Here is a 12,500-nt window from a genome sequence, read left to right as displayed (position 1 = left end):
GAGTGAACAGGAAGTGGGGTGCAGGGCAGGAAGGCTGACAACGAAAGAGAAGGTTCCGTCACCAGAAAATGGTCACCCTGCCCGACAATGCTCACCCTGACAATGCTCACCCTGCCTGACAATGCTCACCCTGACAATGCTCACCCTGCCTGACAATGCTCACCCTGACACTGCTCACCCTGACAATGCTCACCCTGCCCGACAATGCTCACCATGACAATGTTCACCCTGATAATGCTCACCCTGACAACGGTCACCCTGCCCGACAATGCTCACCATGACAATGCTCACCCTGCCCGACAATGCTCACCCTGACAATGTTCACCCTGCCCGACAATGCTCACCCTGACAATGCTCACCCTGACAAAGCTCACCCTGCCCGACAATGCTCACCCTGACAATGCTCACCCTGACAATGCTCACCCTGACAATGTTCACCCTGACAATGCTCACCCTGACAATGCTCACCCTGCCCGACAATGCTCACCCCGACAATGCTCACCCTGCCCGACAATGCTCACCCTGACAATGCTCACCCTGACAATGCTCACCCTGCCCGACAATGCTCACCCTGACAATGCTCACCCTCCCTGACAATGCTCACCCTGACAATGCTCACCCTGACAATGCTCACCATGACAAAGCTCACCCTTACAAAGCTCACCATGACAAAGCTCACCCTGACAATGTTCACCCTGACAATGCTCACCCTGACAATGCTCACCCTGCCCGACAATGCTCACCCTGACAATGCTCACCCTCCCTGACAATGCTCACCCTGACAATGCTCACCCTGACAATGCTCACCATGACAAAGCTCACCCTTACAAAGCTCACCATGACAAAGCTCACCCTGACAATGCTCACCCTGACAATGCTCACCCTGCCCGACAATGCTCACCCCCTCTGACAATGCTCACCCCCTCTGACAATGCTCACCCTGACAATGCTCACCCCCTCTGACAATGCTCACCCTGCCTGACAATGCTCACCCTGCCCGACAATGCTCACCCTGACAAAGCTCACCATGACAACGGATCTGGCCCCAAATATCTTTCTGAACTCATCCATATCTATACCCCGTCTCGCCAGCTCCGTTCTTCCTCTGATACTCGACTTCTCAGGATACCTCACGTCAGAAGTAAGACCTATGGACACAGATCGTTTTCTTTTCAATCGCCGAAGACATGGAACAAGCTCCCTGATAACCTCCGTCATTCTGATTCCCTCGCATCTTTTAAATCTCGTCTCAAAACTCACCTTTTCCCTCAGCATTAAGTTCAATTGTGGCAGGTCCACAACTACATGCATGTATATGAATGTGTATTGTGTGTGCGTGTGTCTATGTAAGTTTGTGCCTGCCTATGTGTGCGTATGTGTTAGGGTAGCTGTTAGATACACATGTATGTTAAAATGTATGTATGCAGTGTGTGTGTGTGTGTGTGTGTGCGTGCGCGCGCGCGCGCGCGCGTGTGTGTGTGTGTGTGTGTGTGTGTGTGTGGTCACATTTTGGTGTGTGTATGTAACATAGATATAATGTTTTATGTTATCAAAAGCGTTTTTGTAAAGCACCTAGAGCAGATTTCTGGATAGTGTGCTATATAAGTATCCATTATTATTATTATTAATGCTCACCCTGACAATGCTCACCCCCTCTGACAATGCTCACCCTGACAATGCTCACCCCCTCTGACAATGCTCACCCTGACAATGCTCACCCCCTCTGACAATGCTCACCCTGACAATGCTCACCCCCTCTGACAATGCTCACCCTGCCCGACAATGCTCACCCTGACAATGCTCCCCCTGACAATGCTCACCCTGACAATGCTCACCCTGACAATGCTCACCCTGACAATGCTCACCCTGACAATGCTCACCCTGACAATGCTCACCCTGCCCGACAATGCTCACTATGACAAAGCTCACCCTGACAATGCTCACTATGACAATGCTCACCCTGACAATGCTCACCATGACAATGGTCACCCTGACAATGCTCACCCTGACAATGCTCACCCTGACAATGGTCACCCTGACAATGCTCACCCTGACAAAGCTCACCATGACAAAGCTCACCCTGACAATGCTCACCATGACAATGCTCACCCTGCCTGACAATGCTCAACCTGGCAATGCTCACCCTGCCCGACAGTGCTCACCCTGAGAATGCTCACCCTGCCTGACAATGCTCACCCTGACAATGCTCACCCTGACAATGCTCACCCTGACAATGCTCACCCTGACAATGCTCACCCTGACAATGCTCACCCTGCCCGACAATGCTCACCCTGGTGGCTAGTGCCAGATTGGTGGCTTGGTTTATATGAGTATGCTATTCTCCGTCTATTGTTTTGTTTGTCTGTCCGTCTCTGTCTGTCTGTCTGTCTCTCTTTGTGTGTATGCCTTCGTTCCCCTTTCTCCAATAGAATAGTATTGTCAATGACAATCAAACATCAGCGTCAGTATCTGTATATCTATCGATCCATCCATCCATCGACCTGTCTGTGTGTCTGTCTCTCTCTGTGCCTCTGTCTGTCTGTCTGCATGTCTTTCTGTGTGCCCATCTTTTATGTATGCAGGTGATTGGGGGGTAACGGGGGAGGGGGGTGTTTGTGTAGATGCGTATAAGCGTACATCTTAGTGAAAAATCTGGGTGTGACGTTTGATTCAAACCTTTCAGTGAAGAAACACATAAACAACCTCTGCAAAGCTGCATACTTTCAAATTCGAAAGATCAGTTTCATCAGAGATCTCCATACTACTCAAGCAACACAAACTCTGGTGAGCTCTCTTGTCTTGTTCAGACTTGATCATTGTAACTCACTCCTCATTGGTTGTCCTCAATACTTAACACATTAACTCCAGAAAGTTCAAAACGCAGGAGCAAGGTTAATCTTTAGAACCAAAAAGACTGACAATATCACTCATCTTCTGCATTCTCTTCACTGGTTACCAATTTCTGCCCGCTTTCGTTATAAAGTCGCAACTCTTACCTTCAACTCCATTTCGTGTGCCGCCCCTCAGTATCTGAGAGAAGTCATTCAAACCTACCCCCCCGCCCCCCGCCCCCCGCCTCTCCCCCTTCATATGAACGAATTCATATATGAATGAGAAAATAAATGAATGAATAGATGGATGAATGGATGAATGAATGACCAGACGCAGCTTACAGTTTACATCACTCCAGCACTGCACACGCCCACAGTGACTGTGCTCACCACAGAAAGGGACTGAACTGCGCCTGGCTTCCCCAGAACGAAGGGGAACAACCAGCGGTTGGTTGAGGGAGGACATTATAATATGACCTGAAACACAACAGACCCAGATCGCCATGTTGGCTGCAGTGGTGTTCAACATGCTGTGTGCCTCGTTCTGTTTCACATGTCTGGTCTTCATTCTCGGCGTTCAGGGGCACGAAAATGGTAGGTCTCCTCAAGCCGAAGATGCCGAAAAACTAGTTCTAACCACGTTTCGGTCGGAGATTTTCGGCAGTTCCAAGTTGTTGTTTCTTTCCGTGTAGAGTTCAGTTGTGAGGAAACATGTTTGTGTTGTTCACTTTACTCACTGCGTGGATGTAACTGTCGGATTACTCAATGCCGAAAACTGCAAAAGACAATGGAAATGGATTCTTATTAGTTTTTATGAATTACTTCTCATGCGAAATGGAACCATTATGTTTTCTAGAGACTGCTCATCGAGGCTTTCTTGTTTTTTATTATCTATTTTTCGTGCTCTCTGAGCAAGTCTCAGCGTGAGCCGGCGATCGATTTTGTTGTCATCGAGTTTTGCTCACAGAAATGGTTTCCACCTGGTCGTGTGTAACATCTTAAATAAGATTTTAAGATCAGTTCTCGATAATTTTCTTGTAAGTGATAAAAGATGATGAAACAGATATCTCGCGTCGCTCAAATCGATTGATATTAATACAATTTATGTTCGATGTTTGTTTTGTTGTTAATCTACAAAATAAGAGATAATTTCAGATTTGGCGTTTAGTGAAAGCGTTTCGACTTATCAGTTGTTGCATAGATGCCTGCCCGACACGCCCTTGAAATGTTTATGGAAATATCCAAGTATATAGAGTACAAAAGTTTTTTTCTTATTGAATTATTCATTGATTTTCTTTATGTTTATTTATTTATTTTATTTTATCTATTTAATTAATTAATTAATTAATTAATTTAGTTATTTATTTTGTACGCTTATAGTTGACTTCATCAAGTTTGTGCGCCTTATACATATTATTATTATTATAAGTAGTAGTTCTTTTTTTACGTATTTATCTTTTATTGTTATTATTATTATTATTATTATTATTATTATTATTATTATTATTTTCTCAAGGCCTGACTAAGCGCGTTGGGTTACGCTGCTGGTGAGGCATCTGCTTGGCAGATGTGGTGTAGCGTATACGGATTTGTCCGAACGCGGTGACGCCTCCTTGAGCTACTGAAACTGATACTGATACTGATTTATTTGTATATTTTTTTTACTCACTCACACTTGGTGTTTTGTCCCGTGTGCAGCATGCATTTAGCGCAGGTAAATAACCCACGGCAACAAAAGGGTTATCCATGACAAAATCAGTGTAGAAAAATCCACTTTGACGGTAAAACAAATACACCTGCATGTAGAAACAAAATGGAGCGGGGTGGCGCTGTACTGTGGCGATGCGCTGTCTCCGGGAAGAGCAGCCAGAATTTCACACAGTGAAATTTGTGACAGAGTAATACAATACAATACCATGCAATACAGTGCAATGCAATGCAATGCAATACGACACAATCAGTGCAACACAATACAGTACAATACAATACATTGGATTTGTTTTCCTTTTAATTATCTTTCTTACACATTTCCAATTTTTTGCTCGCACATTACGGATAAAAGCCGGTCCTGTCCCGACAGTTATTTTGATTTATCTATTTAATCATTTATTTATTCATTCATTCAGCTATTTATTTACTTATTGTCTCTTTTACTCTTGAAATATTACACATTTGCAAAATCGTACTTGCATAAGAATAGAGGAAGTCAAATGATGTCTCAATGTTAACCTGATTTTCAAATGTTTAGAAAATATACCTGCAATTCTTTATGTACACGGACTTTGCTTTCGATGAGTACGATATTCTTCAAGGCACACCTCTGCACGTGTAAAACTCCCGCTAATAAGTACGAACATTTTCATTGAAGGGTATACACGCTGTATCTATACAAAACTCTCGCTAAACAACCGATACATACAATGTGTAATTTTCATGGCAAGCGTGTAAACATTGCGTCTGTACGACAATTCTACAATTAGAACGATAATCTTCATTGCAAGCGTGTACACATTTATTGATTCAAAATCCGATGTATATATGTACTTTAACCTTCATTGCAAGCATGTACCAGACCACATTTCATCTGATCGCATGGTAATCTTCCTCGCAGAGGTGGGGGTCCCATATCTGTACAAATTCTGCAGTACCTACGATAAATTTCATAGAGAGCGTATAATATACCCATATACAAATTCCGCAATACGTACTCGTGATAATTTTCTTGGAAAGCGTGTTCACAGATGTACAAATTCGATAATTTTCCTGGAAAGCTTATATACAGATATTCAAATTTCGCAATACATACCATCATTTTCTTGGAAAGCGTGTACACAGATATATATACAAATTACGCACTACTTTCGATAATATTCCTGAAAAGCGTTTATACAGATATACGAATTCCGCAATACTTACGATAATCTTCCTGAAAAGCGTTTATACAGTTATACGAATTCCGCAATACTTACGATAATTTTTTTCTGAAAAGCGTACACAAATTCTGCAATATGTGCGATAATTTTCCTAGAAAGCGTATATCATTCAGATATACAAATTCCGAAATGCGTACTCGTGATAATTTTCTTGGAAAGCTTGTACACAGATGTATGAAATCCGAACTACGTTCGATAATTTTCCTGGAAAGGGTATATACAGATATAAAATTTCTGAAAACGCACTCGTGATAATTTTCTTAGAAAGCGTGTTCACAGATGTACAAATTCTGCACAACATTCGATAATTTTCTTGAAAAGCGTGTACACACACGAGCAAATTCTGCTGCCAAAACGTACGATGTACTTGCAGGCATGCGGGTACGTCCGTTCAAAGGGTACCAGAGCTTGCAGGAAGTGGAATGTACCTCGGGTAGTCTCGCTACGCAGGCAGAGGTCTTCTCTCTTAAACTGTTCAGTCTTCCAGAAAACACTATGCTTGCTCATGCCAATCCGGTGAAACAGCAATGCGAGACTTTCAGCGAGTATTCCTCCTGTGATGTGGACACCGTTGACACCCGGAAGTCTCGATTACGGGTGTTGGTGTCGGACCTGGAAGAAGGGGAGAGCAAAAGGTACGGGTGTACGGCTTCCAGCTTTGGGACGTACGGGGAGACCAAGGTGGCCAGATGGTCGGTCACCGTGACGAGGGAGAGTGAGTACTTTGAGTTCGAATCTTCCTTGTGGATGTTTTTGTTTGTTTGTTTTTGTTGTTTTCAGGGGGTGGTGGTGTTTAGCTGTTGTTGGTTTTGTTTTGTTTTGTTTGTTTGTTTGTTTGTTTTTTAGGGGGTGGGGGTGGGGATGGGGGGGGGGAGTAGGGGATGGGGGGGTGTTTGTTTTTCTTGGAGGGGGTGTGTGTTTTTTTATGGGTAGTTCTTTTTTCTTTCTTTTTTGGGGTGTGGGGGTGTGTGGGGTATTTCTTTTGTTTTCTGACGGGTGGTATTTTTTGCAATTTCAGGGGTGTGGGGGGACTTTGTGGAGGGAGGGGAGTGAGTGTGGATGTGGGACGTGGTTGGGGTAGGGCTGAACGTGGGATGTTATGTCTGAAGGAGGTGGGGTGGGGTGGGGTGGGGGTGGGGGTGCCTGTTGGTAGAGTCACTCGGCGTTTTTTCTGTCTGTCTCTGTTTCTCTCTCCTGCTCATTCTGTCTCTGTCTGTCTGTCTGTCTGTCGCTGTTTCTATCTCTTGCTCAGTCTGACTCTCTCTGCCTCTGTCTGTCCGTCTGTCTGTCTGTCTGTCTGTCTGTCTGTCTCTCTCTCTCTCGCTCGCTCACTCTCTCCTTCTTTCTCACCCACTCACTCTCTCCGTTGTTAGATGTGTGTGCCTAGCGCCTGTATTTTCGTCTGTACATCTGTTTGTTTGATTGTTCAATCTGTCTGTGTGTCTCTCTCTGTCTCTGTCTCTCTCTCTGTCTCCCTCTCCCTCTCTCTGTGTCTCTGTCAGAATGATGAAGCTGTCTATCACCTTTTGTCTGCATGTGTGTAACATGGACGTGCCTGTGATATTTTTTGTGTCCATTTGTGCTCGCTATGATGGATGACCGTGTGTGGTATTTGCACCTCTTGTGTTCCCTACATACATGGATGCAGTCTGGAGGGAAAAGTGACGATCCCGCTTAAAGCACTGTTATTCAAGCGGGTACCAGAACTCCAACTGGAAAGAAATCACAATAGATTCAAGCTGATCTAATTTGTACATGGTTGTAACAGGTTGCTGTTTTTTTCCGTTCAGTTTTTTTTAGTTGCTGGTGTGGTTTGTTTTTTTCGTTTGTTTGTTTGTTTGTTTTTTGCTTTTGATTTTGAATATGCGACGATCTTTTTTATATTTAAAACAAATCTTTCTATGGTATGAGCAAACTTTTATTTCAGAATTTAAATCCAGACCGCTTGATATGTGTTAAAACAAAATTGGCAGTCAGACATGAAAATTAAGGACATGTACAGCTGGTTCCATTCATCTGCCATTCTGTCTGTCTGTCACCTTCCTTCCAGTCTGTTCCTTACTGTCTGTCTGTCTGTTCCCTACATGCTAGTCTGTCTGTCTATATGTCACCTTCCTTTTAGTCTGTTCCTTATGTCTGTCTGTCTGTTCCCTACATGCTAGTCTGTCTGTCTGTTTGTAACTACATGTCTGTCTGTCTGTCTGTCACCGTCCTTCCAGTCTGTTCCTTATGTCTGTCTGTCTGTTCCCTACATGCTAGTCTGTCTGTCTATATGTAACTACATGTCTGTCTGTCTTTCAGTCACCTTCCTACAGTCTGTTCCTTACTGTCTGTCTGTCTGTTCCCTACATGCTAGTCTGTCTGTCTATATGTAACTACATGTCTGTCTGTCTTTCAGTCACCTTCCTACAGTCTGTTCCTTACCGTCTGTCACCTTCCTGTTCGTCTGTCTGTCTGTATTTGTCATTACATGTCAGTCTGTCTGTCTGTTTCCTATATGCTTGTCTGTCTGTCTGTTTGGAACTACATGTCATTCTGTCTGTTTCCTGTATGCCAGTCTGTCTATTTGTAAGCTACCAGTCAGTCTGTCTATCTGTCGCCTTCCTGTCCGTCTGTCTATCTGTCGCCTTCCTGTCCGTCTGTCTATCTGTCGCCTTCCTGTCCGTCTGTCTATGTGTTCCCTACCTGTCAGTCTGTCTGTCTATCTGTTCCCTATCTGTCAGTCTGTCTGTCCATCTGTTACATGCCTGTCAGTCTGTCCATCTGTTCCCTATCTGTCAGTCTGTCTGTCCATCTGTTACATGCCTGTCAGTCTGTCCATCTGTTCCCTATCTGTCAGTCTGTCTGTCCGTCTGTTCCCTATATGTCAGTCTGTCTATCTGTCACAGATCTGTCAGTCTGTCTGTCTATCTGTTCCCTACTTGTCAGTCTGTCTGTCCATCTGTTCCCTATCTGTCAGTCAGTCTGTCCATCTGTTCCCTATATGTCAGTCTGTCTGTCTATCTGTCACAGATCTGTCAGTCTGTCTGTCTATCTGTTCCCTGTCAGTCTGTCTGTCTATCTGTTCCCTATATGTCAGTCTGTCTGTCTATCTGTCACAGATCTGTCAGTCTGTCTGTCTATCTGTTCCCTATATGTCAGTCTGTCTGTCTATCTGCCACAGATCTGTCAGTCTGTCTGTCTATCTGTTCCCTGTCAGTCAGTCTGTCTATCTGTTCCCTATATGTCAGTCTGTCTGTCTATCTGTTCCCTATATGCCAATCTGTCTGTCTATCTGTTCCCTATATGTCAGTCTGTCTGTCTATCTGTCACAGATCTGTCAGTCAATCTGTCTATCTGTTCCCTATATGTCAGTCTGTCTGTCTATCCGTCACTTTCTTGTCAGTCTGTATGTGTTCCCTACCTGTCAGTCTGTCCATCTGTTCCCAATCTGCCAGTCTTTCTGTCTATTTGTTACCTGCCTAACAATGTGTCTGTGTGGCTCTCTGTTTTCGCTTCTGTTGCTCCAGGTGTGTTTTATTCATGTTATTCCACAGACGTTTTTTTATATTTCATTTCATCAAACCCATTGGTTGCGTTTGTTTCGATAATCCTATTCCTTCATGGTCATATTCCTTCACTGCCTTTCATGTCATCTTTCGTCTGCCTGTTCGGCCAAACAGTCTGTTTGGCGATGTGTCTGTTCGCGAATGGGTGTACTTATTTGTGTAGGATTCGGTGTTCGGCTGTTTGGAGTTGTTTTGAAAACAGACACATGAAAAATGAGGGAAGGTGGTGGTGTGAGGGGACCAGGTGAGGGGTGTGTGTGTGTGTGTGGGGGGGGGCGGTTGGGGGAGTGGTGGGGTTGGATGGAGGGTGTTGGAATGATGGATGGAAAGGGGGGGGGATAAGAGGACAGTGTGTGTGTGTGTGTGTGTGTGTTGGAGGGGATGGGGGGGGGGCGGAGGGTGTTGGGAGAGGGGGGGGGTTCCATCAGTGGCAATGTATATGGTTTGAACTTGCGATTAATAAAAAAAAAAAAAAGGAGTTGATGTTACTACACTTGCGTACTAGAAGTAAAAAAGAAAAACAAACAAAAAGCAAAAACACGAAACATTGTTTAAATATCACTTCATTCATTTTGTTTTGACACACGCACAGTCACACGCACGCGCACGCACGAACGAACACACACACACACATTCACATGCATACGCACGCACGTAGACACAAACACACGCATATACGCACGTACGCAAACACACACACGCACAAACACTTATATTCAATCCACACATACGCACATGCTTACATATGTACGTGCATTCACACGCACGGCACATACACAGCCAAACACACACACACACACACACACACACACACACACCTAGGGGGGGCCACATTCAAGATGGCGACGAGGAGGTAGGATTTCGTTCGAGCCGCCACGTTTTGTGTGTATTTTGTCGCTTCTTCGGTTTCCAGGAACCAAATTACCATAGGGAATGATTTATAACAATACAGTGTACAAGAACAAGTGACAGAATGATTGACTTACAAGCGTGGAGAGCTGCAATTGGCGTTTTTCACAGTGTGCAAATATGTAGGTCAAAGTGTCAACAAAAGAGTTCACGAGCAAAGAAGGTGAGAGCTGATCGGAACACAGAGGGAGGGCGGGGAGGGGTGGGGGTGGGATTGTGGTTCTTCGTGTGAATGGAAGTGATCTTGAAGCTCAACACAAAACGTTTGTTTAAATTCATTTAACGAGAGTGCGTGCGCCCGTGTGTGTGTGTGAATGTGTATGTGTGTGTGTGCGCGTGCCTTTGTGTATGTATGTGTATGTGTGTGTCTTTGTGTGTTCATACTTGCGTGCGTGCTTGCGTGTGCTATAGAGCCTTAAAGCGTAATGTTGTGGTTTCACTTGCTATTGGAACTGATTTTGGCAGAGGTGAAGAGCGCAGCGTCAGATTATACCCGACAAATAAAGACAAGACATGTTGCTGTCCTTCTTTCCTCTTTTATGCCAGAAACACAACACGTGGATCAGGAAAAAAAACGACACAAAAATGCACAGACTATGATCTTATCATCAACGATTTCGTTGGTAACAATCTGTGACATGGAATGCTCGCAGCGTTTCTTCGTCAATTAAACATGTATGGGGAAATAACTCGTGGGTTCCTCGCCGTGTCAAGGGAGTGAACTGGGCGACCAAAGGACGAAGCATTTATAATGAGCGAGTTGCCGAGATCCAAAATGGCTGCTGGCTGGTGGGCAGCGTTCGCGGAGCTCTGTTTGTTTTCATTTTTCCAGCTTCTCCACGCTCTTCCCGACAGTAACACAGGTATGCTTTGTTCCCTGCTGATGAAAGGGGGTTGGGAAGGAAAGTTATTTTACTACACTGTAATCGAAATAAGCATCTTATTGTTGTCTAATTGTTGTCCTTTTTTTTTTTTTTTTAGCAAAGCTACGGATAGTCTACGGTGTTGACATGCTGGTGTAGTGTGCGTCCTTTTGTGTTTCCTTTCTCGAATCGGCGTGGAAGAGTGGTCTTTGTTGGGTTTTTTAAAATTATCTTTTATTGTAAAGAAAGCTAGAATATCGTTAATGGTCATGTAATATCTATCATTCTGTGATGGAGAGAGAGAAAAAAAAAAAGCACCAGTGTTTGTTTCATGCATGACGCGAAGTATTGATTGGCGGTAGGCGTCTTCGCAGTATTTTCGTTTTCTTTTTATTCTTTCAGTTTCTTTTTTTCGTTTTTTTTTTTTCCCAATACTGAGGTAGCGATGAGAACCTAAAGCAGGTGACATAATTATTTCTCACTGGCGGTTGAATTATGAAACCCTACGGAGACAGAGATCTCAGACTGCAGGAGACTCCTACAATAGTGTGGGTCCCGTATTTCCATTTTCCAGGCATCACAGCCCGGAACTTTAAAGGCTTTCCCAGCTTGCAGGAAGTGGAGTGCTGGGGCGGGCACCTGCCTGCAGACACCAAACTGCTGTCGCTCAAACTGCTCCGAACCTCAGACCAGTACGTGCTGGCTTACCTGAACACGTTCTCCAGGGAGTGCATCACTTACGGGGAGTACTCCTCGTGCTCCATTCACAGCGGGGATTCCCGATACTCCAGGCTGAGGGTTCTGCTGGCGGACCTGGGGGTGGGAGAGAGCAAGAGGTACACGTGTATAGCCAGCGTCTTTCGCTCCGGGGAGGAGGCTCAGACCTCTTCCTGGTCCCTCGTGGTCAGCAGAAGACGTGAGTGAATGCGTGTGTGTTGGTGTGGGCGGGTTGGGGTGAGGAGAGTGGGTGGGTTTGGATGTGTGTGTGTGTGTGTGTGTGTGTGTGTGTGTGTGTGTGTGTGTGTGTGTGTGTGTGTATGTGTGTGTGTGTGTGTGTGTGTGTGTGTGTGTGTGTGTGTGTGTGCGTGTGTGCGTGTGTGTGTGTGTGAGGGGGAAGGTGGGGGTTGGATGTGTGTGTGTGCGTGTGTGTGTTTTCTCTGTACCTGTTCCTGTGTTGTGTGTGTGTGTGTGTGTGTTTGCTTTTTTTTCTCCTGAACGTGTTCCTGTGTTGTGGTGTGTGTGTGTGTGTGTGTGTGTGTGTGTGTGTGTGTGTGTGTGTGTGTGTGTGTGTGTGTGTTTCTCTCTCGTCACACCCTCTCTCTGTTAAACATGATCGTCTATTTGTGTCTTCTCCTCTTCTTTCCGTTTTTCTCCCTCTCCCTTTTTTCTGCGCAAATGTGTCTATACGTGTATGCG

The sequence above is a fragment of the Babylonia areolata genome, chromosome 17 (assembly GCF_041734735.1).
Source record: "Babylonia areolata isolate BAREFJ2019XMU chromosome 17, ASM4173473v1, whole genome shotgun sequence".
Lineage (NCBI taxonomy): Eukaryota > Metazoa > Mollusca > Gastropoda > Neogastropoda > Buccinidae > Babylonia > Babylonia areolata.
The sequence above is the reverse complement of the archived record's forward strand: the minus strand, read 5'-3'. Positions refer to the sequence as shown.